The sequence below is a fragment of the Marmota marmota genome, unplaced genomic scaffold (genome assembly GCF_001458135.2).
Source record: "Marmota marmota marmota unplaced genomic scaffold, marMar, whole genome shotgun sequence".
NCBI lineage: Eukaryota > Metazoa > Chordata > Mammalia > Rodentia > Sciuridae > Marmota > Marmota marmota.
In genome coordinates, this window is record NW_025999869.1 from 25670552 (window position 1) to 25684446 (window position 13895).

Here is a 13895-nt window from a genome sequence, read left to right on the forward strand (position 1 = left end):
CCCATCCCCTTCCTTCTCACCCCCTCCCCTCCTCCTTTGATTGAACCCAGGGCACTCAGGCACTGAGCTACATCTCTAGCTGTTTTTGTTTTTTTGAGGCAGGATCTTGCTAAGTTGCTGAGGCTGGTCTCAAACTTGTGATCTTCCTGCCTCAGCCTCCTGAGTCATGGGAGGCTTGCACTAAGAGCCCAGCTTCATGGAATTGTTATGTGTCATAAGATGTTACTCTTCTGATTTTTTTCAGATGTTTAAAAATATTGGGCTGGGGGGTATAGCTTAGTGGTAGAACATTTACCTAGCAGTGGCCTGACACCATAAAAGAAGAGGGGAAAAATCATTCTGAATTAAAGGATCATACCAAATTGAGCAGCAGACCAGGTTTGGACTGTGACTACAGTTTGACAACCCCTGGTGTAGATCTGTAATGTCCAATAGCCGCCTAGCCCTGTGTGGCAGTCTTGATCACTGGAAAAGTGGTGAATCTGGGTTGTGTTCCAAGTGCTCAGTATACACTGGTTTTCAAAGACAGTCCACAAAACAAGTAAAATATCCCAATCATTGTTTTTGTGGCTTATATGTCAAAGTGATAATATTTTTGAATAGATTAAATTAAAAATATTACTATAATGAATTTCACTTGTTTCTTTTTTACCTTCTAATTGTCTCTAATAGTTTTTGTCTCACTGTGTTCCCCAAGCTGGCCTCTAACTTGTAGGCTTCAGTGATCCTCCCACCTCACTCTTCCAAGAAGCTGGGACTACTGCCATGTGGCTGGCCTAATAATTTTGTAATGTAGCTACTAGAACAATTTATTTATTTAAAAAATTTGTTTTGAGCCAGAGCGGTGGTGCACACCTATAATCCCAGCACTCAGGAAGCTGAGGCAGGAGGATCCCAAGTTCAAGGCTAGTCTCAGCAGTTTAGTGGGCCCCTAAGCAACTTAGCAAGACCTTGTCTCAAAACAAAACATTAAAAGACCTGGGGATGTAGCCCAGTGGTAAAGCACCCCTGGGTTTAATCCACAGTACCAAAAAAAATTTGTTTTTTCTTTTGAGATAGGGCTTCACTGTGTTGTCCAGGCTGCTCCTGAATTCCTGGGCTCAAGGGATCCTCCTGTCTCACCTCCTGAGTAGCTGGGACTGTAGGTGTGTGCTGTGGTGCTGAGTTAGAACATTCTAAATTGTTCACATTTGCACTTGTGGCTTGGGTACTATCTCTGTCATATAGGGCTGCTCCAGAAGTGAAGCTGGAGGGCCGTGCGTGATAGGACACCCCTCATTTCTGTTGGGAGAGGTAGGTGAGGCCATCTGGGGACAGTGGATTTCATTAAAGGGAGGTGAAAGGATGGTGGGGTGGGGGAAACACACAAGCCATGGAGGTTACTATAGGGTTGGGTTTCAGGTGGTGGTAAAGGGCTGGGGTGGCATCTTAGTGGGAGAGCACTTGCCTCCCTTGTGTGAGGACCTTGATTCAATCCCCAGCACTGCCCATCCCCCAAAAAGAGGTAAAAAATGAGGTTTCAGAAAGTAGGGGGATTGAATTGGAGGTACTATGAGAGGCTGTGCAGCCAGATGAAGGGCAAAAAGCAAGAGGTTTCTGAGCCATTGGGCAAGTGAGTGGGCATGAAAGAGAGGACCCTGCCCTACGGAGTTTCCACATCTTGATTCACTCGGATTAAGAGAGAGAGAGAGAGAGAGAGTGTATATTTATCTTCCATTCTAAGCCTGGACCCTGCCTCCTCATTGGAGAAGTGGTTTGGCCAATTCCCTAGCTGAATGTGGAATCAGAATGCTAAGATGGAGCATTCACAAGAATCCTTTCTTTCACAGCAGAAGACTTCTGGCCTTTTCTTCATGGTAACCTGAGTCTGCGTCTCTGCCCTCCACACTGCTCCTGCCTCCTCTGCCTGCCTAGGGAGTCTTGGGGGTCTGGCTTTGTGCTAGAAACAGCTAGAGCTGTGGCACCTTGGCTTGTGTTCACACCCAGAGACCTCTGTGCCTCCTCCTCTGCTCTGTAGGGAGGAGGGAGGAGGGACCTTCCCAGGAGATGTTCCCTGCCTATCATTTTCTGTTTCTGAGCTTCTAGGAGAAAGAAAGGCGGGGTTTCTACTGTCCATTATCTCCGTGGTCTTTATATTCATATTCAGTGTTCCTGTGGGAGGATGAAAACCTTGGAGGGCCTCTGTTCTCTTTCTCTTGGGTCTGATCACACCAAAAGTCCTCTGCTTCGGAGGAGCAGTGTAGGAGCTGAACTGCCATGCACAGGGAAATTGGGGGTTGGTACTGTTTTTCAGATTTCCCTTTGTTGATATTTGGTTTTTCTTTTGTGAATGAGGGTTTGGACTTAATCTTTGAAATGGATCCTCTCTCTCTCTCTCTCTCTCTCTCTCTCTCTCTTTCTTTGCAGTACTGGGTTTCAAACCCAAGGCTTTGTGCATACTGAGCAATTGAACCCAAGGCTTTGTGCATTCTGGGCAAGCACTCCATGATCAATAGCTCAGGCTACATCCTCAGCCCCTGAATTGGATCATTCCCCCCCACCCCCAATACTAGGGTTTGAAACCAGGGGAACTTTACCACTGAGCTACATCGCAATCCCCAGACCTTTTTATTTGTTTTTTACTTTGAGACAGGGTCTTGCTGAGTTGCAGAGGCTGGCCTTGCAAGCCTCCTGCCTCAGACTCCCAAATTGCTGTGATTATAGGCGTGTACCACTATGCCTGCTCTGCATCATCATTTTTTTTTTTTTTTTTTGGGGNGAACTGCAAGTTGATCCACATGATACAGAGGAGCGGAAACTGTTGGGCTGGGCAGGGGCATCATGTGTCCTGGCAAAGGGTTCAGATGTGGCCCACAGAAAACCAGAAGTCAGTAAATACTGCAATGGCAACAGTTCGGGGGAGAAGACACACAGGAAAGGTTAATGGAAGATAACAAGGAGGTGAGGTGGCAGAACTTTGTGTGTGGTTATGACCCCAACTCTTTTTATTTTTTATTTTAAGACAGGGTTTCACTAAGTTACTCAGGGCCTCACTAAGATGCTGAGGCTGGCCTTGAATTTAGGATCCTTATGCCTCAGCCTCTGGAGTAGAGCTGCTGGGAATATAGGTGTGCACCACCACACAGAGCTGGATCATCTCTTGATCCTTCTGTAGCCTCTAGAAACTGATGTACTAGACAAAATGGATGGAAGTATGACACCAGAGGCAAGTATAGCCAGGAATTGAGGGGGGTTTCATCTGGGGTACATTTTTTTCTTGTTTTTGAGGTGCTAGGGGTGGATTTTCTTATGAGGCCTGCAGTCAGGCATGCCAGGTCTTCCACTCTGTCCAATGTCCAGTGTTATTATCCATCCTGCCCCTATGCAGAGTTGGGGTCATAACCACACACAAAGTTCTGCCACCTCACCTCCTTGTTATCTTCCATTAACCTTTCCTGTGTGTCTTCTCCCCCGAACTGTTGCCATTGCAGTATTTACTGACTTCTGGTTTTCTGTGGGCCACATCTGAACCCTTTGCCAGGACACATGATGCCCCTGCCCAGCCCAACAGTTTCCGCTCCTCTGTATCATGTGGATCAACTTGCAGTTCTCTGTCTATGCCTTCTCACGCTTAGAGCCTTTGCTTACTGGGTCTCCTCTGTCTGCACACCCTTCTCTCCCATCTTGGCCTGGAGGAGCACTGCTCAGTCTTTATGACACAGCCTGGGCTCCTCCTCTTTTGGGAAGCCTTGTCCTATCCTAGTACTCTCCCCAACTTGGTTCAGTGTACCTCCTATGTGTTCCTGTTCCCTCTGTGCTCCCCTCCACCACATGGCAAGTCAACCGAGGGCCTTGTAGGCTGGCTGATCAATGGAAAGCTTTTCTCTACCATCTCCTTTCATTGTTACCAATACACTTAGTGAAATCTTATGGCAATGAAAACCATGTACTCAATCTGTTTTTGCCTGCCTTATGCAAGCAGTGTCCCTGGCAATAAAGCAAGGTCATGTGAAAGATTTCTGGCCAATGGTATGTGAGTGGAAGTGATGAGTGCTGCTTCCAGGTCAGCCATTAAAACTCCCACACTAGCTGGGTACAGTGGCAAACAGCTGTAATCCCAGTGACTTGGGAGGCTAAGGCAGGAGGTTTGCAAGTTTGAGGCCAGCCTCAGCATTTGATGGGACCCTGTCTCAAAATAAATATAAATAAGGGCTGTGGAGCATGGTAATACATGCCTGTAATCCCAGTGATTTGGGAGGCTGAGGCAGGAGGATCCTGGTTTTGAGGCTAGTCTTCGAAACTTATCAAGACACAGCCTGGGCTCCTCCTCTTTTGGGAAGCCTTGTCCTGTCTTAGTACCCTCCCCAACTTGGTTCAGTGTACCTCAAAATAAAAATAAAAAGGACTAGGATTTATCTCAATGGTATAGTGCCCCTGGATCCAATCCCTAATAATGCAAACAAAACAAAACAAATTAGTAATACCTGCTGCACTAGCTCCTCCACGCTTCTTTCCCTTTTGCCATCTACATGTAGAGGACAAGGCCTGTAGTGGTTAAACCATAAGATGGAAGGGACTGGGGTCTTTAGGAGACCATGTGGTGAGAGCCACTCCTCCAGCCTGAATACTCACCCAGTACTGGTAATCTGCAAAATAAAATAAAATAAAAACACTCTTCCATTTTGTTGTGTGATTGGATATTTAGGTTTATTTTGTAGCTTGCTCTGATTAATAGTCTCAGTGTTCAAACCTGAGTGCAGGAAACAGAATAAAACAAACAGCCTGTTGAAACTGGGCACAGTGGCACAGGCCTATAATCTCAGTGGCTCTGGAGGATCCCAAGTTTGAGACCAGTCTCTGTTTCATAACAAAAAATTTAAAAAGGGCTGGGGATGTAGCTCGGTGGTAGAGTGCCCAGCCCTGTGATAAAAATAAATTTAAAAAATTTTAAAAAGTACCAGGCATGTTTATACTTAGGTGGCAAATTCAATATGAAGAAGGTAAAGGAAGAGCTATCCACCAATTTTTCTTGCTTACACGGGTGGCTAGATGGCAGAGGCATTCTTGGGGTACCCAAGAACCCCAACTGAGGGTCTGGATTCAGAGAATGTCACATAACTTATTGTTAATTTATTACTATTATCATCATCATCCTCCTCTTCTCAAAAATTTAGAAGACAGAATCTCACTATATTGCCAAGACTGGTCTTCAATTCCTGAGCTCAAGTGATCTTCCCACTTCAATGTCCAGAGTAGGTGGGACAATAGTTACATGTTGCCACACCATGCCACATGCTCAGTTTCGGGTATAAGGAGATTGAAATGTCTTGAAGACAATTCAGAAGAGATGTTGAATTATAGTTGTGCACGAGGATTTAGAGTTTAGGTAACAAGTCTGTTCTGGGGTCGTGGGCATGTTGATGGGAATGAAAGCCCCAAGAATTGAGTTGACTAAATGATCAAATAGATGAATAATCAGAAACTGAGGCTCAAAGAGAGTCCCTTGGGTCCACCCTGACTTAGTGACAGTGTAAAACCATTAACAAAGAGTCTTTAAAGAATGGTCTCTTTAGGAAGCACCTCATAGAGGGGAGATGGGCATTTCTCAGTTTTTTAGGCTTTTTTCTACCTGCAGTAGTAGGTCCCAAAATCTGCCCCTGTGCCAGTCCACTGAGCCTTGCACCTGGAATGATTTATTAAAGTTGAGTGTCTAGGGCTGGGGATGTGGCTCAAGCGGTAGCGCGCTCGCGTGGCATGCGTGCGGCCTGGGTTCGATCCTCAGCACCACATACAAACAGGGATGTTGTGTCCGCCGAAAACTAAAAAAATAAACAAATAAATTCTCTCTCTCTCTTAAAAAAAAAAATAAATAAATAAAGTTGAGTGTCTAAGCCAGGCATGGTAGTACACATCAGTCCCAGCTACTTGGAAGATTAAAGCAAGAAGATCACTTGAGGTTACAAGTTTGGGGCCAGGCTGGACAACATAGCAAGATTCTCTCTCTCTCTCTCTCTCTCTCTCTCTCTCTCTCTCTCTCTTTTCTGGTGCTGGGGATTGAACCCAGGGCTTTGCACATGCGAGGAAGATCCTATCTCTTAAAAAAAAAAAAAAAAAAACAAGAGTCCAACTCTAGGAACCTGAACTCCAAAGTAGGATTTTCATGGGACAATCTTGCTCTGTTTCCCAGACTGGTTTCAAATTCCTGGGTTCAAGTGACCTTCCTCAGCCTCCTGAGTAGTTGGGATTATAGGTTTGTGCCACCACATCTGGCTCCAAGTAGTTTTAAAAGCTCTGTAGGGGTCTGGGGACTTAGCTCAGTGGCAGAGGGCTTGCCTGGCCTGCACTAGGCCCTGTGTTCCATCCTGTGCATCTCAAAACGAAACAAAGATCACGCAGGGGATCCTGACATGAAAGCAGGCTGGGACCCTGTGTGTGTGCTCTGCCCACTGTAGGCAATTTGTACATTCCTGAGGGAACTCGGAGGTTTAAGGTTCTGTATGTGAATAACATATTCCATTGAAGTCTGATTCAAGAAAGAGGTTCTAGACATTTCTGTTTGGAGTCTGGTGGGCAAGAGGCTGCCTCTCGGACTCGAGCAGAGTGCAGGGTTTGCTGTTGCAAGAATGTACTCTTGGGAGGTTGGCGGCTAACAGAATATCTCCAGATCTTCTGTTTTGAGGACTCCATTTCAGACATATTAGGGGAGCACAGTAGGCAGAGGAATCTTGTTCTTGATGCTTCTATTGTCATTATTGGTGTGAGTAGTAAGAGCAGCTCTCATTTACACCTATTCTGTGCCAGGCACTCTCCTGAACTACGTTTTTTTTTTGGCGGGGTGGTGGGGGCAGTGGTGTGTACCAGGGATTGAACTCAGCCACTGAGTCACATCCCCAGCCCTATTTAGCGACAGGGTCTCACTGAGTTGTTTAGCAGCTCACTTTTGCTGAGGCTGGCTTTGAGCTCCCAAGTCATTAGGATTACAGGTGTGCACCACTGCACCCAGCATATGCTGAACTCTTGGCAGCCATTCTCTCTGATTCCTGAAGGACTACTGAAAGACAGGGTTAGCATCCTTGTTTTAAATATGAAGAAACTGAGCTAGGGGCTGGATATATAGCTTAGTGGTATAGTGCTTGCCTATCATGCACAAAGTTAGGTCCTCAGCACAGAAGGAAAGAAAAAAAATGTTGAGCTAAATGCAGGTCTGCTTATCATTGACATCACATACTTTCAGTGGAAAATAAGTTTAGGGGGCCCAAGAGGAATACATAGGACACAGTAGGGGTCAGAGTTATCTAGACAACACTTGCTTCATCTGCTATGGAGCAGTGTGACTCAGCTCTCATTGATTGTGGAGATGGGGGACTGTGATCTAGTGTGATTCCATCCAACAATTTCCCAAAAGTAACTGGATACATTTTGTAGGAATGTCATAATTTTTTTTCCCCAGGGGACAGGTACCAGGAATTAAACTCAGGGGCACTCAACCACTGAACCACATCCCTAGCCCTATTTTGTATTTTATTAGAGACAGAGTCTCACTGAGTTGCCTAGTGCCTCGCTAAATTAATGAGGCCGGCTTTGAACTCATAATCCTCCTGCCTCCGCCTACCGAGCCTCTGGGATTACAGGTGTGCCACTGCGCTCAGCAGGAATGTCATAATTTTTACATGTTGGCAAAAAAAAATTTTTTTTCAATGCTAGGGATTGAACCTAGGGTCTCATGCATGCTAGGCAAGTGCATTCCCACTGAGCTACACCTCCCGACCATATATATACACACACACACACACACACACACACACACACACACACACACACATGTAGGGCAAGCAAGTATGACTGTGAGTCAGATTCAGCCTACCAGGTACCAATTTGTAACGTTGGGTGAAGAGGTCTTTGATGTATTCTGCAGGTATTGGAATGCTCACTGGAGGCATCAAGGTGGAAGAGACCTGGTACAGGATCTCTCTCTCTCTCTCTCCCTTTTTTCTTTCTTTCTTTTCTTTCTTTTTTGTACAGAGAATTGAACTCAGGGGTGCTCTACAGCTGAGCTACATCCCAAGTCCTTATTTTTATTTTGAGACAAGGTCTCACTAAATTGCTCAGGTTGGCCTCAAACTTGTAATCCTCCTGCCTCAGGCTCTTTAGTTGCAGGGATTACAGGAATATACCATTATGCCTGGCCTGGTATAGGATGTCATTGAGCTCATGGTCAATTTCAATATTGTGTGGTCCATGCTTTCAGAGGGGCCGTTCCTTGGAGGCATGGCACCTGCTTCCTGGGAAAAGTGAAAATTGATTGATGTTGTATTAGTTTTTTTTTTTTAGAGAGAGAGAAGAGAGAGAATTTTCTTTAATATTTATTTTTCAGTTTTCGGTGGACACAACATCTTTATTTTATTTTTATGTGGTGCTGAGGATCAAACCCAGCGCCCTGTGCATGCCAGGCAAGCAAGTTACCATTTGAGCCACATCCCCAGCCCTGTTGTATTAGTTTCTTAGGACTGTTGTAACAAAGTATCATAAACTGAGTGTCTAACAGAAATTTATTGGTTCATAGTTGTGGGGGCTAGACATCCCAAATTAAGGTGCTGGCAGGGCCATGCTCCCTCAGAAATCTCTAGAGGAGAATCCTTCCTTGTCTCTTTCTTAGCTGTTTTTTTTTTTTTTTTGGTACCAGGGTTTGAAGCCAGGGTGCTTAACCACTGAACCACATCTACAGCCCCTTTTATATTTTATTTTGTTTTGAGACAGGGTCTTGCTAAGTTGCTTTAGGACCTTATTATGTTGCTGAGACTGACTTTGAATTCGTGATCTTCCTGTCTCAGCCTCCTGAGCTACTGGGATTATAGGCATGCGCTATCGCACCCAGCTTTTAGCTTCTGATATTGCCAGCAAGTCTTGGCATTCCTTCGCTTATTGATACATCACACCGATGTCTGCCTCCACTGTCACATGGCATTTTCCCTGTCTATTTCTATGTTTCTTTTCCTCTGCTTTTAAGGCCAGCAGCTATATTTAATTAAGGGTCCACGCTAGTCTAAGATGACATCATCTTAACTTGATTATTATACCAGTGAAGACCCTATTACCAAACAAACTCACATTCAGAGGTACCAGGAGTTAGGACTTTAACAAATCTTTTTTGGGGAACACCATTCAACCCACAACAGATGTATAGAACAGGAAGTTGAAATTTGGGGTATAGTATTGCAGGTAAGGAGAACAGCAAATGTAAAGCCCCCTCCCCCTCCCCCCCCCAGACAGGCAGACATTGATGAGTTACAAGAAATAAAAGTAATCCAGCAAAGCTTGAGTGGAGAGTAGCAATGAGATGCAGCCAGGATGGCCATGATGGGCTCCATAGGCCATATGGCATGATCAAGTTAGGTGAAGCTGCAGTTAGGAAAAAAAAATCCCAAATCTTTATGCTGGGCACAGTACAGGTTCATTTCTAGCTGTGTCAAGTCTAATGTGGGTTGAACATCTCTTCTTGGCTCTTCTCTGCCGTGCAAAGCACATGGTGTCCCGGGAAATGAGATGGGAAGAGGTCCCAGTCTCAAGTTCCCAAGCCTGGAAGTGACCCTTGTACTCACAGATCACATAACAAGGAAGGCTGGCAATTAGGGGCACTGTTTTCAGAGTCCTGTCTCACTTGTATTCACCCAAGTCAGGGTTAGGACTTCCTTCCCAGAGTACTGGGAAGGCAGCCAAGGTTTTCACACAGAGTAGTGACAAGATCCAACCTGCGTTTTACAAAGATTTCTCCTGCTGGAGTCAGAGTCAGCCCTGAAGTGGGGGAGTGGCAAACCATCTGGTGGCCTGTGGGAAGTGGCCAGAGTGGGAGTTGGTCACAGCAGAGGCACAATATATTTGCAGTTAACTGGTACAACTTCCACCTCACAGGCACAGCTAAAAATAATAATGATGATAATGTGAGAAAAATTAGTTCATGTAATTAAAAAAAAAAAAACTATGCAAGTGCATTTTGTGTATATCCTCATCTAAACTAGGAGTTTTTGGTTTTGTTTTTTGGTGCTGGGGATTCAACCCAGGACCTCACACATGCTACATAGGAGCTCTACCACTGAGCTACACCTCTAGCCCTAGATTGGAGACTCTCTATATATTTAACACATATACTACTGGGCAGCCTGAATCCCTAAAGCCAGGATACTGTAGTCTATGAGCCTCTTGGGGTCCTTCCTGACTTGACCCCATCTTTAAGACCCCTTGCTGCCTTGAAAACCTCATTGTCATGGAAAATGCCTTCTACTCAGAGTCCTTAACTGGGACCCAATAACAACAGTGAGGACCCTTGTGTCAAAGGGATTTCATGGTCAGGCTCTGCCTGTTATCATAGCTACTCAAGAGGTTGAGGCAGGAAGATTGCAAATTCGTGGCCAGTCTGGGCAACTCAGGGAGATCCTGTCTACAGTTGGGGGGTGGTGCTGGGATGTACCTCAGTAGTGGAGTACTTCCTTAGCATGCAGGAGGGTTAGGGTTCAATCCCTACCACTACAAACAAAACAAAACCAAAACAAGGGATTTCCTACTGCTTCCAAACATCCTGATGCCCTGCCTCTGTCAGACTGGGGGCATTTTTTTGCTGAGTCTGACTCCCACTTGCCTGTAGTTCTTTATATTTTCTAAGCTGTTTCTTTATTTGAGCCTTAGAATCTGATGAGACCTAATTTAGATGAAGGAACTGAGAAGTCAGAGATAGCTTGTCCCATGGTAGCTAGGATCCCTGGCAAAAAACCCTGATGGGGAGTTGGAAGTGAATTGTGGCCTTGTGGCCAGATTAATTTATTTACTTATTTTTTACTAGGGATTGAACCCAGGGGTGCTCTATCACTGAGGTATACCCACAGTCCTTTTTATTTTTGGAGACAGGGTCTTGCTAAGTTGCTGAAGCTAGCCTGAAACTTGTGATCCTCCTGCCTCAGCTGCTTGAGCAGCTAGGATTACAGGAGAGTGCCACTGTGCCTAGCTGTGGCCACATTTTAGCTGTATAATTTCAGTACTCTGATATGGATAAACTGAATATAGGTGTTATGTTTTGGATGTAAGGTGTCCCCCAGAAGCTCATATATGAAACAATGCAAGGTTTAGAGGAGAAAGGATTGGGCCATGAGAGCCTTAATCCAACCACTGAATCAATTCCCTGATGGGATTAACTGAGTGGCAGCTGAAGGTGGGTAGGGTGTGGCTGGAGGAAGTGGGCATTGGGGACATGCCATTTGGGGTATATATTAAAAATATAGTCTTCACTTATATCTGGCAAGTGGAGACTCTGCTTTCTGATCATCATGTGAGCTGCTTCCCTCCACCACACTCTTCCACCATGATATTATGCCAAGGAATGGGGCTGGCTTTCTATGGACTGAGACCTCTGCAACTGTGAGCCCCTGAATAAATTTGTTCTCTTCTTAAATTGTTCTTGTCAGGTCTTTAGTCACAGTAGCAAAAAATCTGACTAAAACAGCAGCTTTCTGAAAAAAAGGTCTCACTCAGTTGTTGAGGATGGCTTGAATTTGCAATCCTCCTGCCTCAGCTTCCCTGTCTACACAAAGCTATTTTGAAGCTCCAACGTAGCAATGTTGGTGGGAGCATTTTGCAATCTGTGAAGCATTGTCTAAAAGGTATCCTCAGATTTTGTATGTCATTGAAAGTTTTTGAAGGTAGTCATGTCAATGCATGCCTATAATTCTAGCTACTCAGGAGGTTGAGAAAGGAGGATCTCAAATTCAAGGTCAGCCAGTTCAAGGAAATTTATGTCTCAAAATAAAATAACAAGGGCTGGATATAGCTTAGTGGTAGAGTGCTTGCCTAGCATGCAGAAGGCCTTGGGTTCAGTCCCCAGAATTGTGCATGCACGCGCACGCACGCGCACACACACACACACACAAAACAAAGTTTCTAAGTCATGCTGAAGGCATACATGTGGAAAATTAACAACTGAATGAGTGTATGCCCTCAATTATTATGTCCTGAGGCTACTCTTACACTCTTTGAATTTAATTTCTTAAATTACCCTTATTTTTTGGGCAGCTTTGCTCCATTTCCTGCTGACCATATTCCTGGCCCTTATTTCTTTTGGTGGTGAGACCTGGGGTGGAGGCAGAAGGACATTTAGTAGAGACTTTTCTGTAAGCCTTACAACTAAATTTCAGTGACATGATTAAAGGTGAGTGGAAATAAATGAATTCAAGGTATAGAACCTAGACTGAAATCGTGAAGAGCTTAAATGGACCTTGAAGTGAACCAGTGGACATTTGCTCACCTAGAAAGTGAGGATGCCAGCTCTGGTTTGATTGTTGCCTTGGTGGCAGCATGTAGTGCAATAGCTAAATATTCAGATTTTTGTGGAAAAGTCTGAAGTCATAATTTTTTTGGGGTACTGGGGATTGAACTCAGGGGCACGCAACCACTGAGCCACATCCCCAGCCCTTTTTTGTATTTTATTTAGAGACAGGTTCTCACTGAGTTGCTTAGTGCCTTGCTGTTGCTGAGGTTGGCTTTGAACTCTTAATCCTCCTGCATCAGGGATTATAGGCATGATCCACCGCACCCAGTCTGAAGTCATTAAATGTGAAATTGTCACATTTTTCAATCTCAGAGCAACAGCATACTGTCTGTAGTTTGTACATGAGTCTGTTGATTAGCCTGGGATCACTGCTCTGGGCTTCACTTTTGTCATTTATAGATCAGTGATGATTCCATCATCCATAGGATAGCAGACCAGATGAGAACAAAATGTCCAGCCTGCCACACCACACTGGGCCTGGTTTTGGTAATTCAGTGGGAAGTGTCAGTTTATGTTCTGTTAGTAGGACAAGTAATCCCCAAGCTTCTGAATTTGGAGTTCTAGTCCATCTGGGGCCTGCCATCCATATGATTATTAAAGGAATCACGGGATTACCCAAGCCTTTTCCAGTTTGGTGATAAAGGTTTTCAGTATTTTTCTGGAGGTACTGGGGATTGAACCCAAGGGTGCTCTACCACTGAAATACCTCCAGCCCTTTTTATTTTTATTTTTTTAAATTTTGAGATAGAGTTTTGCTAAATTGCCCAGTCTGGCCTGCAGTCTGTCTCCTTCACCTTCCTGAGGCGCTGGGATTACAGGCATGCACCATCGCGCCGGGCTGGTTTTAAAATTATTTTTAAGTTAGGAAACGAGAACTAGTTCTTCACCCCCAAAAAACTCATTTAACGGGAATGAAATATTTTTCTCAAGAACGAATTCAGCAAAACTAAGGAAATGTAAGGAAAAATGTTAAATAACACAAGGTAAATGTGATCTTAATCATGAGTGGAGCCAGGCGCCCAGAGACTGGGAAACACCATGGTCCCACCGTTCTCGGTGCGAGACACCTGGCGAAACCTCCTAACCCCTTATTACTGGGAGAGAAGGCAGAAAGGGCGAGAGCGCAGGTCTTTCCGATCACCAAGGTTCAGGGGGTAGGTGGGCTCCATCCCAATCACTCCAAGCGGTGCTGAGCGCTTTCGAGATAGCAACACACCCTATCTCGGAAGCTCGTGTTCTGCTACTTCATCCGGGCGACCTTGGGCTTCGAGACTTCTCCCGCTCAGTTTCCTCTTGGGAATCGGGACGACCTAGGCTGCCAATGTGTGTGGGGGTGCGTAAGAAGGCAAGCGATTTGAGCTCCAGAAAGTAGAGGGTCCGCCTGGAGCCTACAAGATTTTGGACACAACGCCATTCCCCTCGACACTCCGAATCCTCAACCGAGCCCAGACTCGCGCGCGTTCTAAAATGAGGACAAAGCCCTCCCCTACCTGGAGCGCGCGCGCTGTCGTGGCCAATAGGAAGCCGAAATAAGGGTGAGTGATGGGAGGAGCCAGCCAATGAGCATGCCTTTTGTTGCGAGGTGTCTCCCCCCGGCTCCAGT